Source organism: Azolla caroliniana, unplaced genomic scaffold (genome assembly GCF_043228905.1).
Source record: "Azolla caroliniana isolate FFs.n. ecotype wild unplaced genomic scaffold, voAzoCaro1.0.p SCAF_18, whole genome shotgun sequence".
In the NCBI taxonomy this organism is placed as follows: domain Eukaryota; kingdom Viridiplantae; phylum Streptophyta; class Polypodiopsida; order Salviniales; family Salviniaceae; genus Azolla; species Azolla caroliniana.
The window spans coordinates 2,602,697-2,627,827 of record NW_028230453.1 but is presented as its reverse complement, the minus strand read 5'-3'; positions in this window follow the sequence as shown (position 1 = coordinate 2,627,827).

The window sequence follows — 25,131 nt, the reverse complement described above, 5'->3', positions numbered from 1 at the left end:
AAAACTTTTTATGTAAGTATTTATTTATGTGAAAACTAAAAGGATATATCTTGATCGAGATGCTTCATTCATATTATATAACTAAGACAACGCTTTCGTGTCGGTGATGATATTGTGTCCATCTTTACACAAACAACATGTTTAGGAAAATTTCATCAACATTTTCTCAGATTAAAAAAATGGAATACTGCTTCTGTGACATTCCTTTTGTTGTTGTAGGACGGGGGCCATAATATGCAAGATGTTACATTCACTTTTGCCCACTTTTCATACCATGAGATCAACACTAAAACATACCTAAATACATATATACATACATAGATACATAGATACATACATATGTTTGTTTATATATGTACATATAATATGGCACATATAAAAAACCATGAACTACTACTACACACATTTGTTATATTGGGTCACAAGATGAGAAAGACGTGAAGAACCAAACGACTCACAATCCATTTTAAAACTTAAAAGATGTTAAATCGAGCAATATGCTCCTACCTGCAGCGTCAAGTTCTTGAAATTACACTTTGGAGTACCAAGCACATGCATTGATTCTTTTTTGAAAACTTGTTGTTCACACAACTTTCAAGAGAACCAAAGACATGCTTATTATAACTGCCAAAACTTTTCAAAGGATTTGAAATATATTAGGGCACTACTTAAAACCGACAATTATTCAAATTTCGAAGAGCAAACATGCATGTGTCCCCATGTATGTATCCATGATAGTCACATAAAGTGATATTGTGATAACGAAGAAATAATAGTGGCATGTCATCCGTCTTTGCACAATAGAGAATATTGAACAAGAAGTGTGTTATTATTAAATACTATAATAGACAATCCACAAGTAACTCTTTAAGACACATCATGCATATCCAAACGAATGAAAATTGTAATAATTATTATAGAGATGAATGCCTTGGAAATTTATGCTATTAGATTTGTTCTTTGAGGTTTGAGTAAGTTACATGATCAATGTCTTCTTTGTAATGCTTTCACTAGCAATATAATTCTTTGCATACGATTTAGCACTTGTTATTGAATTAGCATGGGTATTGAGTATTGAAGTATTAGGTATAAAGTTTGAATGTATCCACAATAGATGGGACTTGCTGAAACACTCATTACTACATAATATATGCTCGAGTAAAGGTGTTGTCGATGCGAGTTAACAATATCAAGCACACAAAAGGGAACCACCTTCATACAAATGATGAATGAATTAGTGACATAAGTTTATATGTAGATACAAAAAGGCCACACCTTTATGTGCTATCTATTAAAATTTGTAAAAAGAGAATCTCCAATGCACGCGCATGTATATTTGTACAAGTAACCACACTTTGCGTCACTTTAACAACTTTATGTATACCTAGGAGCTAGAGATCAAATGAATTATGATTGACGAACATTGAAAGTTTTAGGTAAAAGAACATGTTTTTGGCATTACATCTATAGGAATTAAAAATAAACAAAAGATTCATTGAGCTTTGTTGATGTAGGCCAAGGGGAACCAACTTCTTGAATCTTGAGTTGGGGTTTTGTAAGTTAAAAAGACTCGACATAAAATTTTCTATCAGTGTTAAAAATTAAATAAATGCTCATCAAACGATCCAAAGTTTTTCATTTTATTAGAATCAAGGTCGAGGAATCTACGACAATATACTTTGCTGAAAGTGAGCATATAATCTAATACTTTGAAATCCTGAACCTTGTAGTTTCTAGGACAACCCGCGAACAAGTTCTCTTAAAAGATGTGAACAAATTTAAGGCGATTATTACAATGCTTGAGAAACATATGAAGATTAAATGACGTCAATGGTTGTGTTCTTTAAATATCACAAGAATAATTTTGATGACATAGGGAGTCAAAAGTTATCGAATGTAAAAACATATATATAGGTAAAGAGTTTGTTTAAGGATTAGATGATGAAGAACATTCATGTGTCATAATTTCGAATGAAAAGTTATGAACATGATGATGTAATTGATAGTCAAGGGTCTAATATGTAGAGGTTGATTGACCATATTTTAGGGTAGTGACAATTGATACCCACTTTCTAATAAATGTGTGATATTGAAGAGCAATATATTAGCTTTGTTGTTTTGTACCCAACGATATTTGCTATCCACATCTATAAAGAAGTGAGACGATATGATGGTTTTAAAGACCATGTGAGAAATACATGTGAATTGAGCTATGTCTCAAATTTTGTAGAATAAGTAATTATAGTTTCTTTCTGATGCATCTATGTGGACCTTGCACTTTTGATGAGTCCTAGGAGATGGTCTTTTTTTGCAAAGGATAATGATATATTGTAATTTGGGCAAGATTCAATTGACTTGTAAAGGGAAGAAGATTCGGGCATCAACATGCCAAAAACATGTGGGAGTAAAAAACAAAAGAGGCAACATCCCTTAATGGTATAGTGTTTCTCAATTTGCAATAGTCATTTACAATTTTACACTACTTCCAATTAGTTATAACTTATATATATATATATATATGCATTTATGGGATTGCTATCTTAACTACTTGGTTGGAAATTTATGAAAGCTTGAACTCTTTAAAGAACGATGTTGTTTTTTGTTTTCACATATGCGGAGCATAAGTGGGTGCCACAATTCTCCATACATATGGATGGATGGAGATAAAATAAAATGTGGGACCAATATGAAACACTTTCACAAAGTGTGTGGTATTTGGCAAGTGACTCTTAGTGTTCATGAAATTTCTTTCTTTCTTTCTAAACAACATATCCTTCCATTAGTTTAAAAAAGGCATATCAACGACAAAATACAAAATAGTTGGAAAGGAAGTGACTATCCTTCCCAAGCCCATCTTGTGTAAGACAATGGCTAGCCATGGATCCTTCGTTTGATAAAATTGATTGAGCATTTCCTCAAATTTCCCATTCTCAGCATGTCTTGCAATCATGCATTCCAAGAGACTTGTTCCTAGACTGAAAGCCTGTGAAATACTACCTGTGCCTCGGCAAGTGACCCACATTTCGCATACATATCTACTAATGTATTGCCAATGAAATAAATATTTCAACAACTTTTTGTACAATATCCTTGTGAATTTCATTGCCTGCTAATGTAGATCTAATGCTACCACATGCTTTTAGGCAGCAAACAAGTGTGACACAAGTCTTTGCATTTGCACAAAGAGGGAGAGTGTTGTCTCACTAAATCCATGTTCCACATATCTCTAATACCACAGTAAGCAAGTTCTTCAGATTCCCACACATTGTTTGAGTCCAAGAAGAGTTCATTGGTGTCTTAAAAAAGATTGTATAATTCAAGAAGCATGCCAAACTGCATGAAGCCAACACAACAATTGAAATCCTATTTCAAACATTCGAGGATGACATGGTTCTTTCTAAATCTCCATTTAAAATTGCCCATACTGCCAATATGGGTCCACACCAATGTTTGAGTCAAGGGAGAGTTAAGTGTTGTCTTCAAAAAGATTGTATACTTCAAGAAAATGCCAAAATGCATGAAGCCAACATAACAATTGAAATCCATCACACCACTTAAGACCAAAACTGTTGAGCCCTTGTTTTACCAAAATGAGAGATGATTGAAAGATTTGGGGCTACACCCTCCATTTGCATCTAGATTAGCATATATTGAAGCTCTTCAACATAATCATACTCATCATATTCACAAATTAATGTAGTCCAAGATACTACATTACCCTTAGATAAATGTTGTCCACTCAGAAAATAAACCATCTAATTGAATCTGTGTAAAACAATGGAGCACTTTGTTATTGGCCCAAACTCAGCATATCTTGGAAGCAGTGTGTTCCACAAGACTATATAACCGATCAAGCTGGTAGTCCTGCTCAGCATACCCTGAGATAAGTGTTGTCCACTTAGGAAATAAACCATACAAGATCATGTTTCAAACCCTATTTGCAGATACTATTGTGCACTCTCTTGTCCTTTTTCTACTGCTCAACTACTTCCACATGTTTTCAAGCCCCAAACAAAGGCCACGACATTAAGAGATATACCTTTTGAATCCATACGTGAATGGCATATAAGAGCATCCTCCCCACGCTCATTTCGAGCATATCCTGAAACCAATGTTTTCCAAGAAACTATATTCTGTAATGGAAGTCTTTTGAACACATTGAGTGCCTCTACGAAAAAGTCGCATTTCGTATATATAGTCTCAAGATCTTGCAACATAGTGCAAGCCTTGAGCAAAGACACATAAGGTGGAATAAAATAATCCATTTTATGGCATCATAAGGTTGGCCACATTGAATGCATCCTGTGATACACGCATTCCAAGCAACAATAGTCTTCCTGGGTAGTTCAGTGAATACTTGTTCAACTTTTACTAGGTCAACACATTTTGCATACATCTATACTAAACTACTTCCAAGATGGTTATTCTTTGCTAGAAAACCTCTTTGGAGAATATGAGAGCCTGCCATACCATTATCCAAATCAGAGAAATGCCCATGCTTTGCACTTATTCAAATGAATCGAATGCTTTGTGGCCTTGTCCATGTTGGACATATGTTATAATGAGTGCATTCCAAGCTATTCAAATCTTGAAAAACAAACTTTTCCAACACTTCCTTGTCTGTTCCAAACCTACCACATTTGTCATACATGTCCATCGAAGCATTGCCCAATGCCATCATATCATTATCCACAAGAGCCATATCCGCAATGTCATCGTGAATTTTTTTTCCCTTGTCAATAGCCACAACAAGCTAGGAGACCACATGTAAAGGAAAAAAAATCTCCATCATGTAAAAACAAGTCCATTTTATCATGATTGCATTCCAAATGGCCACATTTGTAGTTAGAAGTGTCTGAAACACATCTTCCTTTGCCCCTTGTCATGGTTTCTAAAAACTTCATGTTGCAGACAAAAGTACTGAAGACCATAGTCAACATATAAACAACATCTCAGAGTATCCAACTTTTTTGAACTTCATTTTTCCACATTACCCCTCAACCTTTGACAACAAAAATGCCAACAAAATCAACCAGCTTCATAAATCTTGTAATGCGATCAGTTTATCAACTAATTCCAATGTTTGAAGTCAAGCAATGTCTTCCGATGACAGCAACACATTTGGCATGAGTTGTTGTGTCTTAAAAACATTAAAAATCTCCAAGCTTCAAAACATGTATTGTTGTCGACCCTCAAGAAAATGCTTCCAAGTCCACACCATCAACACTCATAAAACAAAAGAAAAAAAGAAAAAGAGTCTACTCTCCCATCGTGAAGTATGCTTCAACCCTCGCCAACCTCATGACTCATCCTTATCAAACAAAGAATCTGTTTTATTTTCCCCATACAACATCTAGCCGATTACCACCAAAGTCCACCTCAACCATCTCTCGCTGTAGACCACCAAAGCCCTATACATACAAAAAACATAATGACACTACTCTCCGGATCCCCTCATGAAATTATGCTTCTCCCCCCAACACCATCGTCACTCATCCTTGTCAGAAATAGATAATGTGCGTCATTGTCCATATCAACAATGTCATCTTTTACTATGAAGGTCCTTGAGATTGGAAGACGCGATGAACAACATCCAATGTGCTCTCCTTCTCCCCTCATGAAAGTATGCTTAAGCCCCTACACCATCAAAAAATCGAATGAATCACTCTCCTCAGACACTCATAAAAATCTGCTTCACCCTCCAACACCATCTTTATAGAAAATCTGCTTCGTTTTCAACATCAACCATCTGTCCATTTTCAGATTCCATCAAGCATCCTGACATATAGACAACAAACATATTAGTGTAAAAATCTCCCTCACCAACTCATGATATTATGCTTCAAACCCCACACCATCTTCACTCCTTATCCCTCAAATGAATTTTGCTTCTTAATTCCACATCAACCCTCTCGCCGATTACCACCAAATTCTTGTTCATAATAATATGCTTCAACCCCCACACCATCTACACTCATCGTTATCGCTCAAAAAGAATTTGCTTCTTACGTCCACAACAACCACTCGCCATTTCGCTAATCGGCACCAAATTTGGCTTGCCATGTCCTTGATTTCCACCAACAACATCACTTATCATGTCCAACGACACTGCTTCATAGTCCATTAGGTAAGTAACAAAAATTGCCGAAAAGTATCAAACAATACAGATTACTTTGAATAGAAATATATAAATATCTCCCTATCACACCGTAGGAACACTTCTTCCTCCCATAGCAACATCCTTTTCCAACAAAGAAAAGAATTATTATGTTTATCAACAAGTTATGTTGTTATGTGCTCTGAAATAAGAATAGTGTTCATGAATTCTTATAATGAATGTTGTAATTAAGAACGGTAGATAATTCTCGTAATGACTACTAGAGAAACGTGTGGATATGTCTAGATTGAGAATCTGAGGTACACTAACTCATGTGACCAAAGTTGGAGAATTGAGTAGAGTACGATACACGAACTCATGAACTTGTTCTAACACAAAATGTGCATGGTCAACAAGTCTATCACTTGTGCCCCAATGTTCCACCTCACATTAAAGAGGATGTGACTTAAGTTGCTCGGGAGCACGTTGTTGATTGTGGACACATATATGGGCTCTATGTGTCATGATATGGCAAGACTCGAACCCATGACCTTATGCTACATGGGTCAAGCTCTTACCATTAGACTATGAATTGTAATACATAAAATATTATTTTCATTTATGCTTATCATGGATCTCTCTAGAACATTCTAGAAGCTTCAGGATTATTCTTGAGAACACTATAAAAGAGGGCACTAGGCATTATGTTGAACCAAATTGGTTCAAACTGTCAGGAACAATACTAAGACAGAGAAGGAATTAGTACTATGAGAGGTGTAGAACTTCTTTGAGAGAAGGAAGAAGTGAGCGAGATAGAGAGAAAGAGAGAGGGAGAGAGAGGGAGAGAGTGATGATAAGAAAGATATGTATTATGTGAAGAGAATATACAATGGTGGCTAAAAGTCTTAAGACTGACACTACACGTCGTCGAGGGCCATTATCCGAAGAAGAAAAGCAGCGATGCTGTCGTGAAGAAAATCGGCCATAGGCAGATTCGGAGAGAAAGGCGCGTGAACCGGCTCTTACACGGATGGACGCGTAACTTGATATTTTGTACCCGATTCATAAACGGATCGGTGGGTGAAATACGAGGCGGCACGCATTTATCAGGGGATTGTGCGTATCTCTGTCAGACGGAGGGGAGGACAGGGAATAAAAAGGAACTTGACAAGAGAGAAGGATATTGCGTGGGAGGAGGAAGAAAGAGGTTGTTGCAGATTCGAAGAGGAGCTCTCTCTCTTGGAGGAGGAATCGTTGCTCTCAGCGGGTGTCGGGAGGTCGCTGCCTCTGCTTCGTGGACAACCCGTGTGCTTCCAGCAGAGTCGCTCCCCTTTCCCTTTTGTTTCTTGGAGTCGGTGACCGTCGTCGGTGTGCGTGAGTAGGGTCCCCGTGTCGGGCCCGTCGCCGCTTTGTCGGTTGTAACTGTCGGAGTTTGTAATCTCTATCATTATAATTAAGTGTTACGTTCTGTTTCTCTCTTCCTCACTTCTATGTGTCAGTGAATCTTTCTCTCTCTCTGGATCTCTCTCTCTCGCTCCTCGGTCCAAGACCCCCGTGGTCCTGCCCCTTTCTACACGTACGCACGTAATAACGCGACATATTTGGTGAACCCGACGTGAAAAGGGCGGCAAAGGAGTTGAAAGATGAGGGGATCGGAGCTAGTAGAGGCGATAGCGGTGGTCGTCGACCGACTGGTGAGTGCTCGTGAGGGAACGGGTACCCTCGATAGAGCCATTGAATTGATCGTCGGCTCTATAGGCCGTTTCGGAGGGAAAGACGCCACAAGTTATTTGGAGGCTTACCGGGCCGAAATGATCATGAGGGATATCCCGGTGGACAGGCGGCTGTCCGGATTCCCTCGGGTGGTGACGCCGGGCATCCATGCGGAGGTGCTCGAGGTGCTGGCCGGATGCCAGACTTGGGAGGAGTTCGAGCTGCAGCTCCTCGAGAAGTACGGGTTTGACGACTCGCTCCGATTGTCGAGGCGGGACTTCATGGCGTGGGTGGAAAGCCCCGAAAAAGGGAGGAACACGTCGGTGCTCCTCTAGGAGTTCGAAAAACGGTTCACGTGGCTGTCGACGCTGGACCGGACGGTGCTCGAAACGAGTCGAGTGCTGCTATTTGTCAAGTCAGTGGATGCGCTCGATAGGGAAAAGGTGGGTCCCCTACTGGAAACAGACGAAGGGCTCACGACGGATTCAGCCGTGGTAAAACGGGTCTGCAGCCGTTTCGACAAACGGCGCAATTGGAGCGACGGAAGCGCGTCGGGGTCGGGGCCGGTCCCGGGGAGGAGGCTCGAGGAGCCGGTTTTGGTGCCAGCTGGGAGGAAGGAAGAGACCCGAATCTGGCCGGAGTCGGGGTCGGCATCGAACGACGTGGTCAGAGGCCCGTCCGGAGGAGCGGCTTTGGAGGAGCTAACATAGATGGTGCGCGACCTGCAAATCGCACAGGCTCGAAGAGACAGCGGTGAACAACCTCGCGACCGGAGGCCGCCGGCTGGGCAGCGGTGCATGTGGTGTGACGCGATCGGTCACATTTGGAAGGACTGCGCGGACTTCGCCGACGCGCTCAGGACCAACGTGGTGTACCTCTGGAACGGGCGGGTGCACGCGAGCGAGACCCGGAGAGCCTTGGAACTGAATACGGGGTGCGGCGGCATGAAGAGGTTGATGGAAGAGGCTGCGACACGGCACGTTGAAGTCGTTAACTACTCAGTGTCGGCAAGAATTCGGGTCGGGGGTGATGAGACCCGGAAGGCGAAGGACTCCGGATTCTGGCCGCTAGTGCTGGAAGGCCTCTCCGGAGTTCGGCTGAGGAGGGAAGAGGCGGACTGCGCGGAACAACGGGTCCAGGAGGTCACCGGTTGGGACGATCCGGTGGAAGAGAAAACGGGCTTCGTAGAAGCCACTTGCCAGAACTACGAGGTTCTGGTGGAGGACAAACGGGCAGGAAAGGCCGGAGGGGTCGGCCCCCCGAGGTATGAGACCCGGTTCGGACCGAAACCGACCAGTGCCGGCCACCCAGGTGTGTCGGATGGGAAGAAGCAGGCGGGGTTTCGGTTGAGCACCGAAATCGAGAGAGCAACGGACCTACGGAAGGTCCTTGAAGAGCGAATCCTCGACAGTAAAGTGGAGTTGTCGTTGCGGGAGGTGCTGGGGATCGCCAAGAGGGAGTTCCACGACTCTATTGTAGACTTGGTGAACCGTAAGAGGCTCTCGACGGAGCCGGAACTGGAGAAGCCGGTGGAGGTGCGGACCACGCACCTGGATGACGAAGCCATGGAAGACGAGTTGGTGGGAAGCCACTACATGAAGCCGCATTGGGCCAGGGCGACTACGGAAACCCCCGTACGGATCGGCAACGTTCTGGAACCGGTGGTGGTGTTGGTAGACCATGGATCCGAAATCAACCTGATGTCCATGGAGTTCTACAAGAAGGGTAAATGGCCGATCAACACCAAGCACGGCTGGAAGATACGGGCAGCGACGTGCGCCATGGAAGAACTACATGGGGCCTGTCCGAACGTACGGGTGAAAATCGGCGATGTCGAGATCGACTAGTAGTTCTTCGCATCCGGTTATACTAGGAGAGCCATATATCACGGTGGCACGGATGGAGACCAAGGTGTTGGACAACGGTTCAGCTTATGCAAGAGTCAAAAGCCAGGATGGGCGCCACTCGGTCCAGTTCCTAACGGTGAGACCAAACCACGAGCGTAACCGCGAGGCCCTCGACAACGAAGCTCGAGGGGATTTTTAGAGAGGGCTATCAAGGCGTGGGGCCACGATAGTCCGTACTCCCGGGAACAACCCCACAAATGTAGAGTACGGAAGAAGACTTGTACCATGGGTAGGAAGTTTTGGTTCTCCGACAACGGAGGTTGTACTATAACCAGCGTCAGCGGCCGGGAGAGGAAGCGAGCGGAGGAGCGGCTCAAGGGATGCAGAGTCCTCTTCCCCGACGAAGACATCAGCGGCGCCATGGAGGCGGTCTCTTTTGACGACACCTTGGGCGAACTACGAAAGGTGATCGATGAAGACCTTAGAGAAGACCGGACCGTTCCGGTAGGATCGATGGGAATGTACGAAGTCATCGCGGACTTCGGGGAAAGGATCGGGTCGGATCGGACGGCCCGCGTGGATACGAAATACAAGACTGTGGACCGGAAGGTGAGGCCAGTCGCGGCACCCTTGCCTGAGGGTAGCGAGGAGTGGATGAAAGGGGTCGCGTCGGACCCAAGTTTACGGAGTCCGGTTGGCATAGGGCACCGGTTCACCGACATAACGCTACGGGAGCTCAAGGTCGGTGGGGGCGGCTTCCTACTACCGACGGAGGAGGACCGGTTTCGGAGAATGCTCAGAAGGCACGGGAAGGCTTTCGCATTCTCATCGGAGGAGATCGGGTGCGTAGACCCGACAGTTGTTGAACTGATGGTGATCTTCACGGTACCGCATGTACCGTGGAATCTCAAGCCGATTCCGGTGCCAAGAGCTCACATCCCAAAGTTGTTGGAGCTCCTAAAGCAAAAGGTGGAGATGGGCATCCTCGAACCGTCGAGTGCCTTGTATTCGAATCGGTGGTTTACGGTGCCGAAGAAGAACGGCACGCTACGCTTCATCCAGGACCTACAACCGGTCAACAAGGTGACCATCCGTAACGCAGGGATCGGACCGACAATAGACGAGTTCGCGGAGGCCTTCGCTGGAAGGTCGATCTATTCCGTCGGTGACCTGTACTCGGGGTACGATCAGTTCCAACTAGCCGTGGAGAGTAGAGACATCATGACGATGCGGACTCCTCTCGGCCTAGTGCGGATGTGTACCCTGCCACAAGGAGGGATGAACTCAGTGGCTCACATGGTGAACGCAATGAACAAAGTGCTCAGGGATTGTATCCCGGACATCACCATGCCGATCTTAGACGACATCCCGATCAAGGGATGCCCGGTGGAGAAAAGGGACGAGGCAATCTGGCCGTACGGATGTCGGAATTTCGTGGCGTCCCACATCGATGACTGCGAGAAGGTGCTGTAGAGGCTAGAGTGCGCGAGGCTCACCTTCTCCGAGGAAAAGTCGGCCTTCGGACAGTCGGAGATCTTGGTGGTCGGACACCTGTGCGGGCCTTACGGTAGGAAACCGTCTCCGGCAAAGGTAGAGGCCATCTCCGCGATGAGGAACGATTGCCGGTCGGTCACGGAGGTCCGCAGATTCTTGGGGGCATGCGCGTTCTACCACATCTGGATCCCGCACTACGCACATGTCGCGGAACCCTTCTACGGACTATTGAAAAAGGGGCGTAGCTTTGAGTGGAGGACGGAGCACACGGAGTTGGTTCGGAGACTAAAGGAGGCGCTTACGGCGGCACTGGCTCTCCGTAAAGTGGTTTACGGCAAGGATGTTCCCATATGCGTAACGGTGGACACCAGCCCGACCGGGATCGGGAGGGTAATCAGTCACGAGGATGAGGGCGGCGTACGATTCCCGATCCGGTTCGGGGCGAAGGTGTTGAGCGAGTGGCAACGAGGGTACGCCCAAGTTAAGCGCGAACTTTGGGGTGTCGTTTCGACAGTCAAGGTCGACAAGGATTATCTGATCGGGACGGAGGTGATTATCGAGACGGACTGCCTGCTGATACTTGGCATGGTTTCCGGATGCGCGATGCCGGACCTAGCAATGCTCCGGTGGATAGCATACATCAAGACCCTGAACCCGGAGATATGGCACATCTCCGGAAAGAACAACGCCATGGCCGAAATGCTTTCAAGGACAAGGTTCAAAGACGAAGACGACATGGTTTAGGATAACGAAGAAGTCGGCGAGGACTTCTTCGGGTCGGCTAACGTAACGATGAGGAAAGGGAACACCTCGACGCTTAACGAATTTGACGAAAACAGGTACGACGGGGAGTGGCTCCAAATCGAGAGGTTCCTACGGACGATGACGCCGGACGCAGCGTGGGCGAGAGAGGAGGCGAGCCGGATACGGAGGAAGGCGTACTGATTCTTCCTGCGGGACGGGTGCATATGGAGGCACCCAAAGAAGAGAAGCGGCATTCCACTTCGAGTAGTGGCAAAGAAAGAAGAACAGGGGAAACTACTGACGGCATTTCACGAGAGCCCCTGGGCCGGACACCGCGGGACGTGGGCCACTTTCGAGAAGCTGAAGGAGAAGTACTGGTGGCCGGGGTTGTACCAGGACGTGCATCGATTCATGACGACTTGCGAGAGCTGTCAGATGCACTCCGTAGTCTGACACCGGGATGAGCTACACCCGACCTACCCGCCTACGGTACATTTCAAGTGGATGGTGGACTTGGTGACGATGCCGATGGGGGTAGGACAGATGCGATACCTGGTGCTTGCACGGGAAGACTTAACGAACCAGGTGGAAGGTCGTGCACTACAAAGCAAGACAACCGCGGCGGTATGGCGGTTCCTGATCGAAGAAGTAGTGTGTCGGTACGGGTGCATTGGGAAGATCGTGGCGGACCGGGGAGAGTTGGATGTGCGGGAGGCCGAGGAGCTGTTCGATCGGCTGGGCGTCAAACTCTCCCTCACCACGGCGTACAATCCGGAGGCAAACGGAAAGGTGGAACGTGGGCACGGACCGATTGTAAAGGCGTTGGTGCGTGCATGCGGTGGGCAGGTCAGGAATTGGCCGCGACTCCTTCCTGACGCGCTATGGGCGGACCGGACCACGCACAGTTCAGTGACAGGGTTTATGGCGGCAGAGCTAATGTACGGACAAAAGCCGATCATGCCGGTGGAACAGACGGTTTCTTTGTGGGCAGTGGTAGATTGGAAGGACAAAATGAGTCGGGAGGAGTTGTTGGCGGCGCGGATTCGGCAACTCGAGCGGAGGCCGGAGGACGTGATACAGGCGAGGGAAAAGCTGCGAGCAGCGAGGGAGCGTAACAGGACCCGGTTCCACCGGACGGACCGGTTACGACCAAAGAAGATCGAGGAAGGCGACTGAGTCTTGGTATACGACAGCAGCCTCGACAATCAGCACAAGGCGGTGCGAAAGTTTGCCAGGAGGTGGTTCGGGCCCTACATGGTGACGAGCGCAAACGACAACGACACGTACCACCTCGCGGAACTCGACGGGACACGATTAGCGGTGCCGATGGCCGGGAAGCGGATCAAAGCGTTCAAAAAGCGGTTCGAAGATGAGCTGGAGCCTGCGAGCGGGAGCGACAGCGACGATCAGTTCGGGCCTGGCGAAGAATCGGAGAGCAATGAGTGAGGCCGGTTTTCTTCGGTATCTACCTGTCTCTGGCGCATGCCGTTGGATGCGCGGTTTGGTGGGGGTGGATGTCGTGAAGAAAATCGGCCATAGGCGGATTCAGAGAGAAAGGCGCGTGAACCGGCTCTTACACGGATGGACGCATTGTCGAGGTATTCCTCGCGGGTGCGTGGAATGAGGCGGGACCTCGGGGGTCCTGTACCGAAGAGCAAGAGAGAAAAGAAAAGAGACCCACTACGTGCGAGAGTAGATCCATAGGGACACGGCCCTTCGACGCAAAGACGCAAGTGGGACAGCGACACAGGAAGACACGAATGTATGTATGTATTAACAAAGACAAACGACAAGAACACGAAGACAACAAAACACGAAGTCGGTTTCAACCGAACAGGCCGGCGAACAGATGCCGATGCCTGTTCGTAAACGCACAGAAAGACAGGAGCAGGTTGGAGGTGCTGCCGGAAGCACTCGGGCATTCCTCAGAGCAGCGCGAGCCTCCCGAAACCTGCATAGAAGGGAGCTATGGAGTTGCGAACCAGAGAGAGGGAGAGAAGCCTTCGCACGCAAATCGATAGCACTTCGTCCTCGACTCTCCGCGATCCCTCCCCCTTTTTCGTCTCCCCCCCTTTATAGGCAAGGAAGGAGCCATTTCCCCCCCTTTCTTCCTACCTACCGAATCTACCTAGGATCTCCTATGTACAACTTAAGGCGCACGTGCATGAAGAGTCGGTTCCTACGCTCCGGTGCACCGATTCCGCTTGTGGACAGTTTTCTTCACGACATCCGCCCCCACCTAACCGTGCATCCACCGGCATGCGCCAAATTGTGTTGGGACGGAGAAAACCGGTCCAGCCTTCATTCCCCGCCCGTCGGTTCTTCCTCGGTCTCGGATTGTTCGTCGTCGCGGTCCAGGTCAACCGGATCCGGCTCGTCGTCGTGACGCTTCTTGAACGCTTTGATCCGCTTCCCAGCTACCGGTATCGCCATTCTCATACCGTCGAGTTCCGCCAGATGGTACGTCCCGTTGTCGTTGGCGCTTTGTACCACGTAAGGCCCGAACCACCTTCTTGCGAACTTCCGTGTCGCTCGGTGCTGGTTATCAAGGCTGCTGTCGTAGACTAGCACCCAGTCGCCTTCCTTGATCTTCTTCGGTCGGAGCCGGTGCGTTCTGTCGAACCGGGCTTTGTTCCTCATCCTTGCATCCCGAAGCTTTTCCGCAGCCTGCTCCACGTCCTCCGGTCTTCGCTTGAGCTGTCGTATACGCGCCCCAGCAGTTCCTCCCGGCTCATCTCGTCTCTCCAGTCCACGGTTGCCCACGAGGAGGTCGTACGTTCCATCGGCATGACCGGCTTCTGCCCAAACATGAGTTCTGCCGGCATGAATCCGGTTACCGAACTGTGCGTAGTTCGGTCCGCCCACAACGCGTAAGGCAGCAGCCGCGGCCAGTTCCCGACTTGACCTCCACATGCTCGAACTAAAGCCTTGACGATCGGTCCGTGTCCGCGCTCCACCTTTCCATTCGCCTCCGGATTGTACGTAGTGGTAAGCGAAAGCTTGACTCCTAGCCGGTCGAATAGCTCCTCGGCCTCTTCGACGTCCAACTCCCCGCGATCAGCCACGATCTTCCCGACGCACCCGTACCGGCATATCACGTCCTCGATCAGGAACCGACATACGACCGCAGTCGTTTTGTTCTGAACGGCTCGGCCTTCCACCTGGTTCGTCAGATCTTCCCGAGCCAGGACCCGATATCGCATCTGTCCTACTCCCATCGGCATTGTCACCAGATCTACCATTCATTTGAAGTGGATGGTTGGAGGATACGTAGGGTGAAGCTCGTCCCAATGTCGGACTATGGAGTGCATCTGACAGCTCTCGCAAGTTGTCACGAACCGATGCACATCCCAGTACAGTCCCGGCCACCAGTACTTCCCCTTTATCTTCCCGAACGTGGCCCACGTTCCTCGGTGTCCAGCCCAAGGGCTGTCGTGGTAGGCCGTCAGCAGCTCTTCCTGTTCTTCCTTCATCGCCACCACCCGGAGCGGGACGCCGTTCCTCTTCTTCGGGTGCTTCCATAAGTATCCGTCCCGGAGAAAGAATCGGTATGCTTTCTTCCGGATCCGGTTTGCCTCGTCCCTCGTCCATGACGCATCCAGCGTCATCGTCCTCAAAAACCCACCGATCTGGAGCCACTTGCCGTCGTACTTGATCTCGTCGAAGTCGTTAAGTGCCGGAGTGCTCGTCCCCTCGGTCGTTACGTACGCTGCCTCGAAGAAGTCCACGCCAACTTCTTCGTCCTCCGAAACCATGCCGCCCTCGTCATCAAACCTTGCCCTCGAAAGCATGTCGGCCATGGCGTTGTCCTTTCCGGAAATGTGCCGTATTTCCGGGTCCAGGGACTTGATGTACGCTATCCACCGGAGCATCGTCAGGTCCGGTGTCGCGCATCCGGAAACCATGCCGAGAATCGGCAGGCAATCCGTCTCGATAACCACTTCTGTCCCGATCAGGTAGTCTTTGTCGGCCTTTACTGCCGAAACGATACCCCAGAGTTCGCGTTTAACCTGGGCGTACCCTCGCTGTCCTTCACTGAGAACCTTCGCACCGAATCGGATCGGGAACCGAATGCCGTTCTTGTCCTCTTGGTTGATGACCCATCCGATCCCGGTCGGACTTGTATCCACTGTTATGTATACCGGGGTACCCTTCCCGTAGACAGCCTTCCGGAGCGCCGGTGCTGCCGCAAGAGCTTCCTTCAGCTTCCGGACCGACTCCGTGTGCTCGTCTCGCCACTCAAATTTTCGCCCTTTCTTCAGCAACCCGTATAGCGGCTCCGCAACGTGGGCGTAATGCAGGATCCATATGTGGTAGAATGCGCACGCCCCCAGGAACCTCCGAACTTCCGTAACCGAGCTACAATCGGTCTTCATCGCGGAGATGGCTTCTACCTTTGTCGGCGACGGCTTCCGGCCATATGGTCCACACAGGTGTCCGACCACCAGGATTTCTGATTGCCCGAAGGCCGATTTCTCCCCAGAGAAGGTGAGCCTCGCATCCTCTAGCCTTTGTAGCACCTTCTCGCAGTCGTCGATGTGTGTTGCCACGAACCGCCGGCATCCGTCCGGCCCGACTGTCTCGTCCTTCTCTTCCACCTGGCACCCTTTGATAGGGATGTCGTCTAGAAACGGCATGGTGATGTCCGGGATGCAATCCCTCAGTACCTTGTTCATTGCATTCACCGTGTGGGCCACCGAGTTGGTCCCTCCTTGCGGCAGGGTACACATTCGCACTAGGCCGAGGGGAGTTCGCATCGTCGTAATGTCTCTGCTCTCCACGGCTAGCTGGAACTGGTCGTACCCCGAGTACAGATCACCGACCGAGTAAATCGACCTTCCGGCGAAGGCCTCCGCGAACTCGTCTATGGTCGGTCCGATTCCTGCGTTCCGAATGGTCACTCTGTTGACCGGCTGCAGGTCCTGAATGAAGCGCAATGTTCCGTTTTTCTTTGGTACGGTAAACCATCGGTTCGAGTATGGCGCGCTCGACGGTTCGAGAATACCCATATCGACTTTTTGCCTCAGTAGCTCCATCAACTCCGGGATGTGAGCTCTTGGTACCGGAATCGGCTTGAGATTCCACGGCACATGCGGTACCGTGAATATCACCATCGGCTCCACGATTGTCGGGTCTACGCACCCGATCTCTTCCGGCGAGAATGCGAAGTCTTTCCCATGCCTTCTGAGCATTCTCCGAAACCGGTCTTCCTCCGCTGGCAGTAGGAACCCGCCCCCACCGATCTTGAGCTCCCGGAGCGTCCCGTCGGTGAAGGTGTGTCCTATGCAGGCCGGATCTTGTAAACTGGGGTCCGACGCCACCCCTCTGATTCGGGACTCGCTGCCCTTCGGCAAGGGTGCCGCGACTGGCCTTACCTTCCGGTCCACAGTCTTGTACGTCGTGCTAACTCGGGCCGTCCGATCCGACCCAAGCCCCCGACTGAAGTTCGCGATGACTTCGTACATCTCTTCGGAACATACCGGTATTGTCCGGTCTTCGTTAAGGTCTTCTCCGACAACCTTCCTCAGCATCCCCAAGGTGTTGTCGAAGGAGACCGCCTCCACGGCCCCGCTGATTTCCTCGTCCGGGCCGAGAACTCCGCACGCTCGAAGTCGCACTTCCGCCCTTGTCCTTTCTCGGCCAACGATGCCGACTATCATACACCCTCCGTTGTCGGAGAAGCAAAATCTCCTACCTATCGTACAGTCGTGGGGTCTTTCCCGAGTGTCCTGACTGTCTCGGCCCCACGCCTTGGCAGCCCTCTCTAAAAATCCTCCCGGTTCTTGCCACCGAGGGATTCGCGGTTTCGCTCGTGGTTCGGTCGCACCGTCAGAAATTGGACCGAATGGCGCCCGTCCTGGCTTTTGACCCTCGCGTAGGCCGAACCGTTGTCTAGCACCTTGGTCTCCATTCTCGCCGCCGTGATGTATGGTTCCCCTAATATGACCGGATGCGAGGACGTCTCCTGTACAAAGAAGTGCTGGTCAATCTCGACGTCGCCGATCTTTACTCGCACATTCGGGCAGGCCCCGTGCAGTTCATCGGTGGCGCGCGTCGCCGCCCGTATCTTCCACCCGTGCTTGGTGTTGATCGGCCACTTTCCCTTCTTATAGAAGTCCATGGACATTAGGTTTATTTCCGAACCGTGTTCCACCAACGCCACCACCGGTTCCTGAACATCTCCGATCTTTACCGGGGTCTCCGTAGTTGCTCGGGCCAGTGTGGCCTCGAATAGTGGCTCTCCGCCCACTCGTCTTCCATCGCCATGTCGTCGATGTGCGTCGTCTACACCTCCACCGGTCTTTCCGGTTCCGTCTCCGTCAACAGCCTCTTCCGTTTCACCAGGTCCACAATGGAGTCATGGAACTCCTTCTTGGCGATCCCTAGCACCTCCCGTAATGACAACTCCACTTTGTTGTCGAGGATCCGTTCTTCCAGGACCTTTCGTAGGTCCGTAGTCCTTTCTATTTCCGTCCCCAGTCGGTATCCGCCCTTCCTGGGGTTATCTTGCGAGCCGGACCCACCGGCATCGTTCCGTCGTTGCCCGAATCGGGTCTCGTACCGTTGTGAGGGCCCGGCCGCTCCGGCTTTCCCCACTCGCTTGTCTTCTACCAGAGCCTCGTAGTTCCGGCAGGCGGCTTCTACGAAGCCCGTCTTCTCCTCGACCGGATCGCTCCACCCGGTTATTTCCCGGACCCGTCTCTCAGCACGGTCCGTTTCGTCTTTCCTTAGTCGTGCGCCGGCAAGACCTTCCAGCATTGCTGACCAGAATCCGTCTTTGCCCTCCTTTCGGGCCTCGCTGCCCCCGACCCGAATGCCGGCCGACGCCGAGTAGTGGATGGCTTCCACGTGCCGGGCCACTGCCTCTTCCATCAGTCTCTTCATACCTCCTCGTCCGTCGTTTCGGTTTAGGGCCCTTCTGGTGTCGCTGGCGTGCACTCGGCCTTCCCACAGGTACACCACCTGGTTCCTCAACGCTTCTGCGAAATCACCGCAGTCCTTCCGGATGTGGCCGACCTCGTCGCACCACATGCACCTATTCCCTGCTGCCGGCCGTCGGTCACGAGCCGGTTCGCCGCCTTCCCTTCGAGTCTGGGCGATCTGGAGATCCTTTATCGCCCGCGTCAACTTCTCCAGCGCTGCTCCTCCGGATGAGCCACTGACCACGCCGGTCGAAGCCGGCCCGGTTTCGAGCCATTCCCGGGTTTCTTCCCTTCGCCCTTGCGGTGCCGGTTCAAGCCTCCTTGCTGTGACAGACACCGCACCGGCCGCCCCGTTATCAGCCCATTCTCGCCGTTTGTCGAAACGGCCACAGACTCTCTTGACCGCTGCCCAGTCGGTCGTCAGCCCGTCTTCGGTTTCCAGCAAGGAGCCGACTTGATCCCGGTCCCGCTCGTCCACCGACTTGACGAACAGTAGGACTCGGCTCGTATCTAGAATGGTTCGGTCAAGCGCCGAAAGGCGTGCAAAGCGTTCTTCGAACTCCCAGAGGAGTGCCGACGCGTTTCTTCCCTTGCCGGGGGACTCCACCCATTCCATGAAGTCTCGTTTCGAAAGCCGGAGCGCGTCGTCCAGCCCGTATTTCTCCAGGAGTCGGCCTTCGAACTCCTCCCATGTACGGCTCTCCGCCCGCACCTCGAGCACCTCCGCATGGATGCTCGGCATCGCCACTCGAGGAAACCCGGCAAGACGCCTCTCTTCCGGAATGTCCCGCATCAACATTTCTGCCCCGTAGGATGCCAAATACTTCGTGGCATCCTTTCCGCTGAACCGGCCGATCGTACCGACGACCACCTCAATGGCTCTGTCGAGGGCGCCGGAGCCCTCGCGTGCGCTCAGTATCCGATCCACGGCCGAAGCCATGGCCTCTGCAAGATCCGACCCTTTCATCTTCTGCTCTTTTGCCGCCTCTTTCACGTCGGGTTCACCAAAGATGTCGAGGTATTCCTCGCGGGTGCGTGGAATGAGGCGGGACCTCGGGGGTCCTGTACCGAAGAGCAAGAGAGAAAAGAAAAGAGACCCACTACGTGCGAGAGTAGATCCACAGGGACACAACCCTTCGACGCAAAGACGCAAGTGGGATAGCGACACAGGAAGACACGAATGTATGTATGTATTAACAAAGACAAACGACAAGAACACGAAGACAACAAAACACGAAGTCGGTTTCAACCGAACAGGCCGGCGAACAGATGCCGATGCCTGTTTGTAAACGCACAGAAAGACAGGAGCAGGTTGGAGGTGCTGCCGGAAGCACTCGGGCATTCCTCAGAGCAGCGCGAGCCTCCCGAAACCTGCATAGAAGGGAGCTATGGAGTTGCGAACCAGAGAGAGGGAGAGAAGCCTTCGCACGCAAATCGACAGCACTTCGTCCTCGACTCTCCGCGATCCCTCCCCCTTTTTCGTCTCCCCCCCTTTATAGGCAAGGAAGGAGCCATTTCCCCCCCTTTCTTCCTACCTACCGAATCTACCTAGGATCTCCTATGTACAACTTAAGGCGCACGTGCATGAAGAGTCGGTTCCTACGCTCCGGTGCACCGATTCCGCTTGTGGACAGTTTTCTTCACGACAGCGTAACTTGATATTTTGTACCCGATTCATAAACATATCGGTGGGTGAGATACAAGGCGGCACGCATTTATCAGGGGATTGTGCGTATCTCTGTCAGACGGAGGGGAGGACAGGGAATAAAAAGGGACTTGACAAGAGAGAAGGATATCGCGTGGGAGGAGGAAGAAGGAGGTTGCTGCAGATTGGAAGAGGAGCTCTCTCTCTTGGAGGAGGAATCGTCGCTCTCAACGGGTGTCGGGAGGTCGCTGCCTCTGCTTCGTGGACAGCCCGTGTGCTTCCAGCAGAGTCGCTCCCCTTTCTCTTTTGTTTCTTGGAGTCGGTGACCGTCGTCGGTGTGCGTGAGTAGGGTCCCCGTGTCGGGCCCATCGCCGCTTTGTCGGTTGTAACTGTCGGAGTTTGTAATCTCTATCATTATAATTAAGTGTTACGTTCTGTTTCTCTCTTCCTCGCTTCTACGTGTCGGTGAATCTTTCTCTCTCTCTGGATCTCTCTCTCGCTCCTCGGTCCAAGACCCCCGAGGTCCCCCCTTTCTACACGTACACGCGTAATAACGCGACAACGCCGTACAAATTGACTATGTCTTTACTACGGTGGACCAGGACATATTGCAATAAATTGCCCCCATAAGCCAAGAAGACAGGTAAACCAAATAGTTGTTAGTTTTAATTGTAGTAAACCTGAGCCTATTTCAGTAGGGATATCTGATGGTCCTAATAGTACTAATAGCCTAGATCTAGCAAACAAATTTGATGTCATTAGTCAGTTAGAAGAAGAGTTAAACGACTAAGTCCAGCCAAAATAGGAGCCGTTTGGTTGGACAACCCTAGATCTGTGCAACCCATTAGTGGTTCCATTCCCTCTAAGAAAGTTAGTGATGTGTTCGTAGCCCAAGTAATAGTTAGTACTAAAAGTACCCCTCCAGTACATGTCCTAACACTCCTAGATTCCGGAGCTAACTCTTGCTTTATGGATAAGAAATTTGCTCAAGCTCATAAGATATCCCTAAGAAAACTCTAGTGTCCAGCCTCTGTAGTAGTCATTGATGGACGTCCCATTGCTTCCGAAAATATCATAGAAGAGTCAAAGCCCATTAATATTGTCCTAGATAACTTAGCATGTGTAGTATCATTTAATATTGTTAGTATCCCAGAACATCCCATAGTTTTAGGATTACCGTGGTTCGAGTTACATAACCCAAACATAGATTGGAGAACAAGAGAAATCTGGTGTCGACAAACCCAAGGGTCAACTCAGAAGATGGCAACCATTTTGCTACGTCAGTTGCGTAAAGAAGGGCACAAGGAGGAAATGTTCCTCTTTGCAATATCAGTAAACCCCTCCAGCACCACTAAAGAAGAATCCACCGTTCAACTTCCCGAGAAGTATCGTCATTAAGCCGATGTGTTCGATAAAGTACAAGCCAACACACTTCCTCATCATCGACCGTACGATTGCCCCATCGATTTACAACCGGGAAAAGAGCCGCCATGGGGACCGATCTACAATTTGTCACCAACCGAGCTGGAAGTCCTTCGGGCCTATATAGAGGAGAATTTGGAAAATGGTTTCATTCGGCATTCGAAATCTCCAACCGGCGCGCCCATTTTCTTCGTCAAGAAAAAGGATGGATCGCTTCGTCTCGTTGTAGATTATCGTGGCTTGAATAACATTACAATCAAGAAAAGGTATGCTCTTCCCCTTATCTCAAGTCTTTTAGAACGGATCAATGGTGCCAAGTTCTTCACGAAGATCGACTTACGGGGAGCATATAACCTCGTACGGATCCGACTAGGAGACGAATGGAAGACCACGTTTCGCACCAGATATGGGCACTTCGAGTATACGGTCATGCCGTTCGGCCTCACTAATGCGCCGACAGTCTTCCAGCACATGGCTAATGATATATTCCGAAATCTATTGGATGATTGTTTGATCATCTATTTGGATGATCTACTGGTTTATTCAAAGACCCAAGAAGAACATGATTCTCATGTACTATTAGTACTAAAACGACTTCGAGAACATGGTCTGTATGCAAAGCTGGAAAAATGTAGTTTCGGGTGCAACCAAGTGGAATTTCTCGGCTACATCATTTCGTCAAAAGGCATCTCCATGGACCCAACTAAGGTCAAAACGGTGGTAGAATGGCAGACTCCGCGTTCGGTGCGGGATGTGAAATGCTTCCTAGGCTTTGCAAATTTTTACCGGAAGTTCATACAAGATTACTCAAAGATCGTTCTACCTCTCACACAACTTACCAGGAAGGGATAACCGTTCATCTGGTCTGATGAAACGGACATGGCTTTCGAGAGTCTTAAAAAGGCATTTACATCGGCTCCAATTCTAGCTCATGTCGATCCGGAAAAACCATTCATTATCGAAGCTGTTGAGGGACAAGCTCAACATCGGCTGGATCGGCTGAAGAAGCCGAGGACCGGATCGGTTGGGACCGATCGGTTAGGCCGAGTACATAAACCGGGAGATCGTTAGGAAAGATATTCCGTGAGGAATATATTTGGGAGTTAGTGTAGGGGCTCTTGATGAGCATTGAAGTACTGTAAGTACTTCAGTCAGTCCTTTTAGGACTTGTATAAAAGTGCTCACTGAGCACGTCTTATGTATACACACAGAATGAGTATTATTATTGAATATAGTGTTTCTGCTTTCTCTCTCTGTCTCTCTTGCGTATACCGTGTAAGCCCAAGCTCTCCATTGAACCTGAGTTTCCTCCCTTCTGTTCAGTCTTCATACTTGCTTCCGCACGTTATTTTCTACATGGTATCAGAGCGCGAGGGTTGAGAACCTCTCTGCAGCCGACACAGCTTGACGAAGAAGAACAAGAAGAACGATGGATAGAGGCATGGCGAGCTCGCTTCCAACAGAGAAGCTTGACAGAACCAACTACGCATCTCGGTCCTACAAGATGCACTAGTACCTGCTCGGGCACGGCTACTGGAGTTATGTCGAAGGAGCTAATGACGCCGCACCCGAATCGACACACAGAGACTTCCCGTTGTGGGAACAATCGGCGAGCAGGGTATTGTACTGCTTCGCATCGTGTGTGAGCGAACAGCTATTGAACTATGTTCGGGATGCAAAGACGCCGAAGGGTGCGTGGGAAAATCTGAAGAAGATTTTCGCCGCGAGCACCACAGCCAAGAAACTTCAGCTCCGACAGGAGTTGAGCAACCTACGACAACGCGACTTGTCGGTGGCGGACTATACCTCGAAGATCAAGGATATCTGCGACTCCCTCGCCTCCATAGAGGTGAACATCGAGGAGAGCGAGATGGTCTAGATCTGTCTCAGAGGTTTGGCGTCGAAGTTCGGAGCGTTCCGAACGGCTGTGTGTACCCGGGAGAATACGCTGTCCTTTTTCGACTTACAGTCGATGCTCCTGGTAGAGGAGAACCACGCGGGTGCGTCTACAAGCACGCACACTGACAACAGAATGCTATACACGGAGGGAGATAGGCCCCGTGGATGTGGAGGACGAGGCGAGTCGGCACGCAATGGAGGCGGCCGACGAGATCAAGAAAAAAGGCACCGAAGTGATGCCGACAGCAACTCCGGACCCTCCGGAAACAGGGGAGTCGAAGCGATGAGAACCGGCAAGGGAAGTCCATCGTGGAGTGCTGGTACTGTGGCAAGAAAGGCCACAAGGAAAGTGAGTGCTGGAAGAAGCGCGCCGATACGGAGAGAACTGGTTCCGGGAACGGCTCCAGACATACCGACAAGGGAAATCGGCAGCGATCGCACTACGCCGAAGACTCCGGGAGAGCCGGAGAAGGGACTGCCTTCGTGACGAGACACGAAGCAAACTCAATGAAGCATAGCACCCCGAGATCGGACCAAGTGTGGTGCGTAGACTCCGGCGCGTCAAACCACATGACGAGCCATAAGGAGTGGTTCTCGTACCTTGAAAAACCGATACAACCTGGAGTAGTCGCAACAGGAGACGACACTCCGCATCGGATCGCGAATGTCGGAGAAGTTCCCCTTAGCCATGTCGGGCAAAAAGGGAAACTCAGGAACGTGTTGCACGTTCCGACAATCACGAAAAACTTGGTCTCGATCGGACAGATCGTTGACCAAGGGATGGAGGTTCGGTTTACACACCTCCGGTGCTTCATTGAGGAAGAAGCCCGTGTGATTGCGCAAGGGCGCAGAGACGGGAGGATGTTCATCCTCGACTCCACTGACGGCGGCACCGCAATGTTCGCAAAGGGACAAAAGACTGAGTCGGACATCGACTTGTGGCACAAGCGGATAGGCCACGTCAACCACCAACGGCTTCAAGATCTGCAATCGAAACAGGTAGTATTCGGATTGCCCAAATTTAGTGGCCGAAAGGCACAAATTTGTGAAGCCTGCCAGCTCGGGAAATAACACCGACTTCCTTTCCCCAACGAGCGAAATCGGAGCCGGAATAAGCTCGACCTTATACACTCCGATGTATGGGGGGCGGCACAAAACGTTAGTCTTGGCGGGAGCCGATATTTCGTCTCCTTCATCGACGACCACACGCGGCACACGTGGATCTACCTCATTGAGAGGAAGAGCGAAGTCTTCGACTGTTTCCGGGACCTCAAAGGGTTCGTGGAAACGGAAATGGGACGAAAGATCAAGTGTCTACGGTCGGATGGCGGGAAAGAGTACTTTTCC